Source organism: Pongo pygmaeus, chromosome 22 (assembly GCF_028885625.2).
Source record: "Pongo pygmaeus isolate AG05252 chromosome 22, NHGRI_mPonPyg2-v2.0_pri, whole genome shotgun sequence".
Classification (NCBI taxonomy): Eukaryota; Metazoa; Chordata; class Mammalia; order Primates; family Hominidae; genus Pongo; species Pongo pygmaeus.
Window position 1 is genome coordinate 21,147,993 of NC_072395.2, and position 15,007 is coordinate 21,162,999.

The window sequence follows — 15,007 nt, forward strand, 5'->3', positions numbered from 1 at the left end:
ATTCCATTCCATTCCATTGCAAATGACATTCCACTTTCAATTCCCTTCCATTCCACATTCCATTCCATTCATATGCATTCCATACCATATGGCATCCTATTCCATTCCATTCTACATTCCTTTCCATTCCATTCCATATTCTATTCCACATTCTATTCCATTCCACATTCCATTCCACTTTTCATTCCATTCCATTCCACGTTCCATTCCACGTTCCATTCCATTCCATTCCACGTTGAATTCCATGTTCCATTCCATTCCATTCCACATTCCATTCCATTCCATTCCACATTCCATTCCACTCCTTTCCACCTTCCATTCCATTCCATTCCACCTTCCCTTCCACTTTGCATTGCACATTCCATTGCACGTTCCATTCGATTCCATTCCACTTTCCATTCCATTCCATTCCACGTTCCATTTCATTCCATTGAAAGTTCCATTCCACATTTCATTTCGCATTCCATTCCGCGTTCTGTTCCTTTCCACATTCCTTGCCATTGCATTCCGCCTCCCATTACATTCAATTCCACATTCCATTCCATTCCAAGACATTCCATTCCAAATTCCATTCCATACAATTCCACATTCCATTCTATTCCATTCTGCATTCCATTCCATTGCATTCCTTTTCATTCCGCTTTCCATAACCTTCCATTCCATTCCACATTGCATTCCCTTCCATTCCACTTTCCACTCCATTCCATTGCGCATTCCATTCCATTCCTTTCCATTCCATTGCATATTCCACACCACATTCTATTCCCTTCCATTCCAAATTCCATTGCATACCATTCCACATTCCATTCAATTCCATTCCATACCACATCCCATTCCATTCCATTCCATCCCATTCCAAATTCCATTCCACATTCTATTCCCTCGTATTTCACATTCAATTCCATTCCATTCCACGTTCCATTCCACTTTCCATTCCACCTTCCATTTCACGATCCATTCCATTCCATTCCGTTAGACGATTCATTCCATTCCACACCACGTTCCATTCTACGTTCCACTTCACGTTCCATTCCACTTTCCATTTCATTCCATTCCACGTTCCATTCCACAATCCATTTCACATTCCATTCCACATTGCATTCCATTCCATTCCTTTCCATTCCACATTCCATTCCATTCAATTCCACTTCCCATTTCATTGAATTCCTCATTCCATTCCGTTCCATTCCATTCCACTTTCCATTTCCTTCCATTCCACGTTCCATTCCACATTCCATTTCACATTCCATTCCACCTTCCGTTCCACATTCCATTTCACATTCCATTCCACCTTCCGTTCCATTCCATTACACGTTCCATTCCATTCCATTGCACTTTCCATTCCATATTCCATTTCACTTTCCATTGCATTCCATTCCATTCCACTCCATATTCCATGCCATTCCATTCCACATTCCATTCCACGTTCCATTTTACATTCCATTCCACATTCCATTCAACTTTCCATTGCACATTCCATTCCATTCCGTTCCACATTCCATTCCTCATTCCTTTTCATTCCATTCCACATTCCATTCCATTCCACTCCACATTCCATTCCACATTCCATTCCATTCCATTCCACTTTCCATTCCAAATTCCATTCCACAATCCATTCCCTTCCATTCCGCATTCCATTCCTTGTTCAAATCCATTCCAGTCCACGTTCCATTCCACGTTTCATTCCACATTCCAATACAAGTTCCATTCCAGGTTACATTCCACGTTCCATTCCATTGAATTCCATGTTCCATTCCATTCCATTCCGTGTTCCTTTCCATTCCGTTTCACATTCCATTCCACATTGCATTTCACATTTCATTCTACATTCCATTTCACATTCCATTCCATTCTATTCCATTCCATTCCACATTCCATTGCATTCCTTTCAATTTCATTCCACATTCCATACCATTCCATTCCATTCCGCATTCCATTTTTCCCATTCCACATTCCATTCCATTCCACATTCCATTCCATTCCGTTCCATTCCACATTCCATTCCCTTCCATTGTACATTCCATTGCATTCCATTCCTTTCCGTTCCACTTTCCATTCCACATTCCTTTCCACAGTACATTCCGTTCCATTCCACATTACGTTCCAGATTGCATTCCATATTCCATTCCATTCCATTTCACATTCGTTATACATTCCATTCCACTTCCCATTCCATTGCATTCCACATTCCAATCCACATTCCATTCCATTCTATTCCACATTCCATTCCACATTCCTTTCCATTCCATTGCATTTCAAATTTCTTTCCATTCCATTCCGCATTCCAGTCCATTCCATTGCCTTTCATTCCACATTCCATTCCATTCCATTCTATTCCATATTGAATTTCTTTCCATTCCACATTCCATTCCGTTCCATTCCAAATTTTATTCCATTTCATTCCACTTTCCATTTCATTCCATTCCATTCCATTCCGCATTGCATAGCATTCCATTCCTTTCCACATTACATTACGTTCCGTTCCGCCTTCCATTCCTTTGCATTCCACATTCCATTCCACATCCCTTTCCATTCAGTTTCACATCCCATTCCACATTCCATTCCCTTCCATTCCACATTCCATTTTATTCCTTTCCATTCACTTGCACATTCCCATCCACATTATATTCCATTCAATTGCATATTCCGTTCCAGATTCCATTCCCTTCCATTCCACATTCCATTCCGTTTCAATCCATTCCATACCACATGCCATTACATATTCCATTCCTTTCCTTTCCACATTCCATACCTTTCCATTGCATTCCATTCCACATTCCATTCCATTACATTTCATATTCCATTCCAAATTCAATCGCATTCAAATCCACATTCCATTCCATTCCATCCAACTTTCCATTCCATTCTGGATTCCATTCCATTCCATTCCTCATTCCATTTCATTAGATTCCACATTCCATTCCATTCAATTCCACTTTACATTCCACATTCCATTCCGCATTCCATTCCATTGCATTCTATTCTACCTTCCATTCCATTTCACATTCTTTTCCTGTAAATTCCAGATTCTATTCCACATTCCGTTCCACACTCCTTTCCCCGTTGCGTTCCATTCCATTCCAAATTCCATTCCATTCCATTCCACATTCCATTCCATTCCATTCCATTCCATTCCACATTCCATTCTGCTATCCATTAAATTCTATTCCACATTCCACTCCACATTCCAGTCCATTCCATTCCACATTCCATTCCATTCCAATCCATGTTTCATTTCACATTTCATTCCATTCCATTCAACATTGCATTCCACATTCCATTATACAATCCCTTCCACATTCCATTCCATGCCATTCCACATTCCATTCCACATTCCATTCAATTCCTTTCCACATTCCATTCCATTCCATTGTATTCCATTCCACGTTCCATTCCACATTGCATTACATTGCATTCCACGTTCCATTCCACACTTAATTCCACATTCAATTCCACATTCCATTCCGTTCCATTCCACATTCTATTCCACATTCCATGCCACGTTCAATTCCACATTCCATTCCACGCTGCATTCCACGTTCCGTTCTATGTTCCATTCCATTCCATTACACGTTCCATTCCACATTCCATTCCATTCCATTCCACGTTCCATTGCACAATCCATTCCACATTCCACTCAACTATCCATTCCACATTCCATTAAAGTCCATTCCACTTTCCATTCCACATTCCATTCCATTCCATTCCACGTTCCATATCATACTCCATTTCACATTCCATTCCTCATTCCATTCCATTTCATTCAACCTTCCATTCCACTCCATTCCACTTCCATTCCGCATTGCATTCCGTTCCATTCCATATTCCGTTTCCCATTCCATTCCACGTTCCATTCCCTTTTCCATTTCACATTCCATTCCACATTTCGTTCCATTCCATTCCACATTCCATTCTTCATTCCGTTCCATTCCATTCCACGTTCCTTTCCACGTTCCATTCCAAGTTGCTTTCCACGTTCCCTTCCACATTCCGTAACACGTTCCATTCCATTACATTCCTTATTAAATTCCATTCCTTTGAACACTGCTTTCCGCATTCCAGTTCACATTCCATTCCAATTTACATTTCACATACCGTTAGATTCCCTTCCACATTCCATTTCACATTCCATATCATTCCATTCCACATTTCATTCCACATTCCATTCCATATTTCATACCATTCCATTCCACATTCCATTCTACGTTCCATTCCACTTTCCATTTCATTCCATTCCAAATTACATTCCACGTTCCATTTCACATTTTATTCCACATTCCATTTCACATTCCATTCCATTCCATTCCACATTCCAATCCACATTCCCTTCCATATTACTTTCCATTCCATTCCACATTACTTTCCATTCCATTCCATTCAATTCCACATTCCGTTCCACATTCCATTCCATTCCATTCCACTTTCCATTCCACATTCCATTCCACATTCCATTCCACGTTGCATTCCACTTTCCATTCCACGTTACATACCATTCCATTCCAAGATCCATTTCATGCCGTTCCACCTTCCTTTCCACATTCCATTTCGCATTCTATTCCAATCCACATTCCATTCCATTCCAATCCAAATTCCATTCCATTCCATTCCACATGCCATTCCACATTCCATTTCACATTCCTTACTACATTCCATTCCACATTGCATTCCATTCCATTCCATATTCCATTCCACATTCCATTCCACATACGATTCAATTCCATTCCACATTCCATTCCATATTACATTCCTCTTTCCATTCCATTGCATTTCACATTCCGTTCCATATTCCATTCCACATTCCAATCCATTCTATTCCACATACCATACCATTCCATTCCACATTTGACTCCACATTCCATTTCACTTTCCATTTCACATTCCATTCCACATTACATTTCACATTTATTCCATACCATTCCCCATTCCATTCCATTCCATTCCATTCCACATTCCTTTCCACATTCCATCCCATTCCATTCCACATTCCATATTATATTAAATTTCACATCCCTTTCCTCTTTCCATTTCATTTCATTCCACCTCCATTCCATTCCATTCCACTTTCCCTTCCGCATTGCATTCAGTTCCATTCTATATTCCATTTCCCATTCCATTCTACGTTCCATTCCACATTCCATTTCACATTCCATTCCACATTTCATTCCATTCCATTCCACATTCCATTCTAAATTCCATTCCATTCCATTCCACGTTCCTTTCCACGTTCCATTCCACGTTGCTTTCCACGTTCCCTTCCACATTCCGTTCCACGTTCCCTTCCATTACGTTCCATGTTAAATTCCATTCCTTTCGACATTGATTTCCAAATTCCAGTTTACATTCTATTCCAACGTATATTTCACATACCGTTATATTCCCTTCCACATTCCATTCCACGTTCCAATCCATTCCATTCCACATTTCATTCCACATTCCATTCCATATTTCATACCATTTCATTCCACATTCCATTCTACGTTCCATTCCAATTTCCATTTCCTTCCATTCCAAATTACATTCCAAGTTCCATTTCACAATCCATTCCACATTCCATTCCATTCCATTCCACATTCCATTCCATGTTCCATTCCATATTACTTTCCATTCCATTCCACATTACTTTCCATTCCATTCCGTTCCACATTCCGTTCCACATTCCTTTCCATTCCATTCCACTTTCCTTTCCACATTCTATTCCACATTCCATTCCACCTTCCATTCGATTTCATTCCATTCCGCTTTCCGTAACTTTCCAGTCTGCATTCCATTCCATTCCATTCCATATTCCATTGTACATGACATTGCATTCCATTCCACTCCACATTCCATTTCACAATCCATTCCGTTGCATTCCACTTTTCATTCCACATTCCATTCCACCTTCCATTCCAAATTCCATTCGAAGTTCCATTCCATTGCATTCCATTGCATTCCACGTTCCTTTTCATTCCATTCCATGTTCCATTCCACCTTCCATTTCACATTCCTTTTCACCTTCCATTCCTTTCCAGTCCCCATTCTATTCAACAGACCATTCCATTCCTTTCCAATTCCCATTCCATTCAATTCCACATTACTTTCCTTTCCATTACATTCCATACCACATTCCATTCCATTCCATTCTATGCCATTCCTTTCCATACCACATTCCATTAAGTTTGATTCCACATTCCATTCCATTCCATTATACATTCCATTCCATTCCATTCAATTCCACATTCTATTCCATTCCATTCCACGTTCCATTCCATTCCAATCCACTCCATTCAATTCCACATTCCATTCCACATTCCATACTCTGCCATTTCCCATTCCATTCCTTTCCATTCCACATTCCATTCCACGTTCCATTACACGTTCCATTCCACATTCTATTCCATTCCATTCCACATTCCATACCATCGCATTCCATTTCATTCCACCTTCCATTCCATTCCGTTCCACATTCTACTCCACATACCATTCCATTCCATTCCATTCCACTCCAATTTCCGTTCCTTTCCAATCCACATTACATTCCACATATCATTCCGTGTTCAATTCCACATTCCATTAAATGATCCATTCCACGTTCCATTCCTTTCCACGTTCCATTCCACGTTCCATTCCACTTTCCACTCCACATTCCATTTAATTCCATTCCACCTTCCAATCATTTCCATTTCACGTTCCATTCCACATTCCATTCCACATTCCATTCCATTCCTTTACAGATTCCATTCTATATTATAATCCATTCCATTCCACGTTCCATTACACGTTCCATTCCACAATCCACTCCACATTCCATTCCACATTCGATTCCATTCCACTGCCTGTTCCATTCCACATTCTATTCCATTACATTCCACTTTCCATTCCACATTCCATTCCACATTCCATTCATTTCCATTCCACTTTCCATACCATTCCATTCCATTCCATTCCAGAATCCATTCCATTCCTTTCCAGATTCCATTACATAATGCATTCCATTCCATTCCACATTCCATTCCAAATTCCATTCCATTACACTTTCCTTTCCATTCCATTTCACATTCAATTTCATTCCATTCCACATTCCATATCATTCCATTCCATTCCTTTACAGAATCCATTCCATTCCATTCCACATTCCTTTGCATGATACATTCCACATTCCATTTCTCGTTCCATTGCACATTCTATTCCACTATACATTCTACATGCCATTCCATTCAATTCCAAGTTCCTTTCCACCTGCCATTCCATTCCACTTTCCTTTCTACATTCCATTCCACATTCCATTCCACTTTACATAATTTTCCACTCCACATTCCATTCCACATTCCATTCCACAATCCATTCCATTCCATTTCACGTTCCATTCCACGTTCCATTCCATTCCATTCCACATTCCATTCCACATTCCATTCCATTACACATTCCTTTCCATTCCATTCTGCATTCAATTTCATTCCATTCCACATTCCATTAAATTCCATTCCATTCCGTATTACATTCCATTTCATTCCACACTCCATTCCATTCCATTCCACATGCCATTCCACATTCCATTCCACATTACATTCCATCCCATTCCACATTGCAATTCATTCCATTCTATTCAACATTCCATTCAATTGCATTCCTTTCCATATTCCATTGCATTCCATTCCATTCCACATTCCATTCCATTCCATTCCATTCCATTGAACATTCCATTCCACATTCCATTACAATCAAATCCACATTCCTTTCCATTGCATTCCACATTCCATTCCATTGCATTTCACATTCCATTCCTTTCCATTATACATTCCATTCCATTCCTCATTCAATTCCATTCCTTTCCATTCAAATCCAAATTCCATTCCACATTCCCTTCCATTCCTTTCCACATTTCATTCCATTCCTTTCCATTCTATTCTAAATCCCATTCCACATTCAATTCCATTCCATTCCAAATTCCATTCCATTCCATTAAACATTCAATTCCATTCCAGAACACATTCCATTCCATTAGATATTCCATTCCATTCCATTCCACATTCCATTCCACTTCATTCCATTCTACATTACATTCCATTCCGTTGCACATTCAATTTCATTCAATTCCACTTTCCATTCCACTCCATTCCACATTGCATTCCATTCCATTCCATTCCACACTTAATTCCATTCCATTCCATTCCACATCTCATTCCATTCCAATCCACATTGCATTCCATTCCATTCCATTCCACATTCAATTCCATTCCATTCCACATTCAATTCCATTCCATTCCACAGTCCATTCCATTCCATTCCGTTCGATATTCCATTTCATCGTATTCCACATTCCATTTAATTCCATTCTATTCCATTCCACATTCGATTCCACATTCCATTCCATTCCATTCCACATTCCATTTCATTCCATTCCACATTGATTTCCATTCAATTCCATATTGTATTCCATTCCATCCCTTTAAACATTCCATTCCATTCCATTCCAAATTACATTCCACATTCCATTCCACATTGTATTCCATTCAATTGTACATTCCATTCCACGATCCATTCCATTTCATATTCCATTCAACTTTCCATTCAATTCCATTCCACATTCCATTTCATATTCCACTCCTTTACTTTCCACTTTCCATACAATTCCATTACATTCTATTCCACGTTCCGTTAATTCCGTTCCACATTCCATTCCAAATTCCATTAAATTCTTTTCCACATTCCATTCCATTCCATCCCTCGTTCATTCAATTATATTCCACATTCCATTCCTTTCCATTCCACATTGGATTCCACATTCTATTAAACGTTCCATTCCACATACCTTTCCAAGTTCCACTCCATTCCATTCCTCCTTCCATTCTATTCCATTCCACTTTGCATTCCACTTTGCATTTCACATTCCATTCCACATTCCATTCCACGTTCCATTCCATTCCATTCCACTTCCATTCCATGTTCCATTCCATTGTATTCCTCATTCCATTCCACATTCCATTCGACTTTCCATTTCGTGTTCCATTCCACGTTTCATTCCATTCACCTCCAGATTCCATTCAACATTCCATTACATTGCATTCTACGTTCCTCTCAACATTCCATTGCACATTCCATTCCGTGTTCCATTCAACTTTCCATTCCACATTCTATTCCACGTTCAATTCCACGTTCCATTCAATTCCATTCCATTCCACGTTCCATTCCACATTCCATTGCACATTCCATTCCATGTTCCATATCGCTTTCCATTCATGTTCCATTCCATGTTCCATTCCTGATTCCATTGCACATTCCATTCCATGTTCCATTCCACTTTCCATTACACGTTCCATTCCACGTTCCATTCCATTCTAAACCATGTTCCATTCCACATTCCACTGAATTCCATTCTATATTCCATTCAACATTCCTTTCCACATTCCATTCCACATTCCATTTTATTACATTCCACAATCCATTCCACGTTCCATTGCCTTTCATTCCACATTACCTTCCACATTCCATTCCACATTCTGTTCCATAACATTCTACTTTCCATTCCTTTCACTTCCACGTTCCATTTCATTCTATTCAACGTTGCATTCCACATTCAATTCCACAACCCAATTCGCATTCCATTTCGTGTTCCATTGCATTCCGTTCCATTCCATTCCACATTCCATTCCACATTCCATTCCGCATTCCTCTTCGCATTCTTTCTCGGATTGCATTGCATTCCATTCCTTTCCATTACACATTCCATTCCATTACAATCCACATTCCATTCCATTCCATTCCATTACACTTTCCTTTCCATACCACAATCCATTCCATTCCATTCCACGTTCGTTTCCATACCACAATCCATTCCATTCCATTCCACATTCCCTTCCTTTGCATTCCACGTTCCATTCAATTCCATTCCACATTCTGTTCAGTATTCCCTTCCTTTCCATTCCACATTCCCTTCCTTTCCATTTCACATTCCATTCGATTCCACTGCACATTCCAATCCACATTCCCTTCCTTTCCATTCCACGTTCCATTCCATTCCATTCCACATTCCTTTCCACGTTCCATTCCACTTTCCATTCCACGTTCCATTGCTGTTTCCATTTGACGTTCCATTCCATTCCGTTCCACGTTCCACTCCTTTGGTTTCCACATTCCATTTCATTCCATTCCACATACCATTCCACATTCCATTTAACGTACCATTCCACATTCCCTTTTGCATTCCATTCAATTCCATTCCATTCCACATTCCATTCCATTCCAATCCATTTTCCCTTCCATTCCATTCCAAGTTGCATTCCATTCCACATTCCATTGAATTTCACATCCCATTGCATTCCACATCCCATTCCATTCCATTCCACATTCCATTCCATTCCATTCCACATTCCATTCCACATTCCATTCCACTCCATTCTATTCCACATTCTATTCCACATTCCATTCCACATTCCATTCCATATTCCATTCCATGTTGCATTCCATTCCATTCCATTACACATTCCATTCCATTATATTCCGCATTCCACATTCCATTCCATTCCACATTCCATTCCATTCCATTGAAAATTCCATTCCATTCCAGATTCCATTCCACATTCCATTCCATTCCTTTCCAAATTCCATGCCATTACATTCCATTAAGCGTTCCATTCCTTTCCGTTCCACATTCCATTCCACATTCCATTCCATATTCCATTCCACGTTGCATTCCATTCCATTCCATTACACATTCCATTCCATTATATTCCGCATTCCACATTCCATTCCATTCCACATTCCATTCCATTCCATTGAAAATTCCATTCCATTCCACATTCCATTCCACATTCCATTCCATTCCTTTCCAAATTCCATGCCATTACATTCCATTAACCGTTCCATTCCTTTCCATTCAACATTCCATTCCATTCCACGTTCCATTCCATTCAATGACACATTGCATTCCATTCCATTCCATTCCATTCTATTCCAAATTCCGTACCAATCCGTTCCATTCCATTCCACGTTCTATCACATTCCATTCCCCATTCCATTCCATTCCGCATTCCATAACATGCCATTCCATTCCATTCCGTGTTCCTTTCCATTCCATTCCAGATTGTATTCCACATTCCCTTCCATTCCATTCCACATTCCGTTCCATTCCATTCCACATTCGATTTCATTCCATTCCACATTCCATTCCTTTCCATTCCACAATACATTCCATATTCCACTAAACCTTCAATTCCACATTCCATTCCACTTTCCATTCCACGTTCCTATCCATTCCATCCCACGTTCCATTCCACTTTCCAATCCACATTCCTTTGCACAGTCCATTCCACGTTCCATTCCATACAATTCCACATTCCATTCCACCTTCCATTCCACATTCCAACCCATTCCATTCCACATTCCATTGCATTCCATTGCACATTCCACTCTACATTCCATTCCACTCCATTCCACATTGCATTCCACATTCCATTCCGTTGCATTCCACTTTCCATTCCATACCATTCCACATTCCATTCTGTTCCAGATTCCATTCCATTCCACATTATATTGCATTCCATTCCAGATTCCTTTCCATTCCATTCAACTCCATTAAACATTCCATACCATTCCCTTCCGTTGCACACACTATTCCTTTCCATGCCACATTCAATTCCATTCCATTCCACATTCCATTCCAAATCCATGCCCTTCCATTCCAGATTCCAGTCCCTTCCCTTCCTCATTCCATTCCACGTTCCATTCCACGTTCCATTCCTCTTTCCCTTCTATTCAATTCCACATTCCATTCTGGATTCCTTTGAATTCCATTCCTCATTCCATAACATACCATTCCATTCCATTCCGTATTTCATTCCATTCCTATCCAGATTCTATTCCAGATTCCATTCCATTCCATTCCAGATTCCATTCCATTCCATTCCACATTCCTTTCCGTTCGTTTCCACATTCCTATCTTTTACATTCCACATTATATTCCACATTCCATTCCATGTTCCTTTCCAGATTCTATTCCACTTTCCATTAAACGTTCCATTCCATTCCATTCCACATTCTATTCCACCTTCCATTCCACGTTGCATTCCCCATTCCATTCCACGTTCCATTCCATTACATTCCACAAATCATTCCACATTCCAACCCATTCCATTCCACATTCCATTGCACGTTCCATTCCACATTCCATTTCACGTTCCATTCCACATTCCATTCCTTTCCATTCCACATTCCATTCCAGATTCTCTTCCATTCCAGTTCACGTTACATTCGACGTTCCATTCCATTCTATTCCACATTCCATTCCACGTTCCATTCAACTAAATTCCGCATTCCGTTCCATTCCATTCATCATTCCATTCCATTCAATTCCACATTCCATTCCATTCCATATCATTTCATTCCACATTCAATTCCATTCCAATCCACATTCCATTCCATTCCGTTCCACATTCCATTCCACTCCATTCCACATTCCATTCCATTCCATTCCACATTCCGTTCCATTCCATTCCACATTCCATTGCATTCCATTCCATTCCTGTTTCCATACCTTTCCATTCCATTCCAAATTCCATTCTTTCCGTTACACATTCCATTACATTCCTTTCCAAATTCCATTCCATTCAATTTCCTTCCATTCCACGTTCCTTTCCATTCCTTTCCACATGTCATTAAATGTTCCATAATACGTTCCACTCCATGTTCCATTCCACATTCAATTAAAATTTCCGTTCCACATTCCATTGCATTCCATTCCACATAACATTCCACATTCCATTCCATTCCATTCCACATTCCATACCATTAAATTCCATTCCATTCCACTTTCCATTGAATTCCATTCCACATTGCATTCCACATTCCGTTGCATTGCATTCCACATTCCATTCTGCATTCCATTCCCTTCTATTCCACATTCCATTCAATTCAATTGCACATCCCATAAATTTCCTTTCAACATTTCATTCCAGATTCCATTCCATGTTCCATTTCAAATTCCATTTCACATTCCGTTCCAAGTTCCATGCCATTCTATTCCACATTCCATTCTGTTCCATTCTATATTCTATTCCATTCCATTTAATTCCATTCCACCTTCCATATCATTCCATTCTGCATTCCATTCCATTCCTTTCCACATTCCATTCCACATTCCATTGAATTCCAGTCTGCATTCCGTTCCACATTCCATTGCATTCCATTTACCTTTCCATTACATTCCAATCCACATTCCATTCCACAATCCATTCCATTCTATTGCCCATTCTATTACAAATTCCATTCCACATTCCATTAAATTCCACTTCACATTCCATTCCACATTCCATTCCATAGCATTCCACGTTCCATTCCACATTCCATTCCACATTCCATTCCACCTTCCATTCCAGGTTCCATTCTATGTTCCATTCCACATTCCATTTCACATTCCATTACACGTTCCATTCCACGTTCCATACCACGTTCCATTCCACTTTCAATTCCAACTTTCATTCCACATTCCATTCCATTCAAATCCACGTTCCATTCCAAATTCCTGTATATTCCATTCTATTCCATTTCATTCCAATCCACATTCCATTCCATTCCATTCCACATTCCATTTGATTCCATTCGACATTCCATTCTGTTCCATTCCACTTTCCATTCTATTCAATTGCACATTCCATTCCATTCCATTCCATTCCATTTCTTTCCATTCGATTCCACATTCCATACCATTCCATTGCATGAAACATTCCATTCCTTTCCATTACACATTCCATTCCTTTCTATTCCATCTTCCATTCCATTCCATTCCACATTCCATTCCACTCCATTCCACATTCCTTTCCCCATTCCATTGGATTCCATTCCTGTCCATTCCACATTCCACATTCCATTCCACGTTCCAATCCATGTTCTATCCCATTCCATTCCACATTACATTACCTTGCTTTCCATATTCCATACCATTCCACTCCGCATTCCATTCCATTCCATTCCACATTGTATTCCAGTTTCCATCCCACTCCATATTTTTCTCCAAACTCCTTTCCATTCCTTTCCACATTCAATTCCATTCCTTTCCATTCCGCATTCCATTCCATTGCATTCCACATTCTATTCTTTATTCCATTCCATTCCTTTCCACATTCAATTCCACATTCCATTCCTTTCCCTTCCACATTCCATTCCATAGAATTGAACATTCCATTCATTTCCATTCCACATTCCATTCCACATTCCATTCAATTCCTATCCACGTTTCACTCCACATTCCATCCCTCATTCCACTCCACATTCCATTCCACATTCCATTCCGCATTCCATTCCATTCCATTCAACATTCCATTCCACATTCCATTCCACGTTCCATTCCATTCCATTCCACGTTACATTCCACTTTCCATTCCACGTTCCATTCCACATTCCATTCCTTTCCATTCCACATTCCATTGCACGTTCCATTCCGCATTCCATTGCACGATCCATTCCGTTGAATTCCACCTGACACTGCAAATTGCATTCCACATTCCATTCCACATTCCAGGCTACATTCCATTCCATTCAATTCCATTCCATATTCCATTCCACATTACATTCTTTCCATTCCACATTCTTTTCCACATTCCATACCACATGCCATTCCATTCCATTCCAGATTCCTTTGCACATTCCATTCCATTCCATTCCACATTCCATATTCCATTCCATCGCATTCCACACTCCATTTCATTCCATTCCATTCCACTTTCCATTCCACATTCCATTACACATTCCTTTCCACATTCCATTCCATTCTATTCCACTTTCCATTCCACATTCCATTCCATTCCATTGCACATTCTATTCCATATTCCATTCCACAGTCCATTCCATTCCTTTCCATATTCCATTCCATTTCATACCACATTCCATTCCATTCCATTCCACATTCCATTGCATTCCAGTCCACATTACATTCCAGATTCTTTTCCATTCCATTCCCCATTCCATTCCACATTCCATTCCACATTCCATTCCATTCCATTCCAGATTCCATTCCACATTCCTTTCCGCGTTC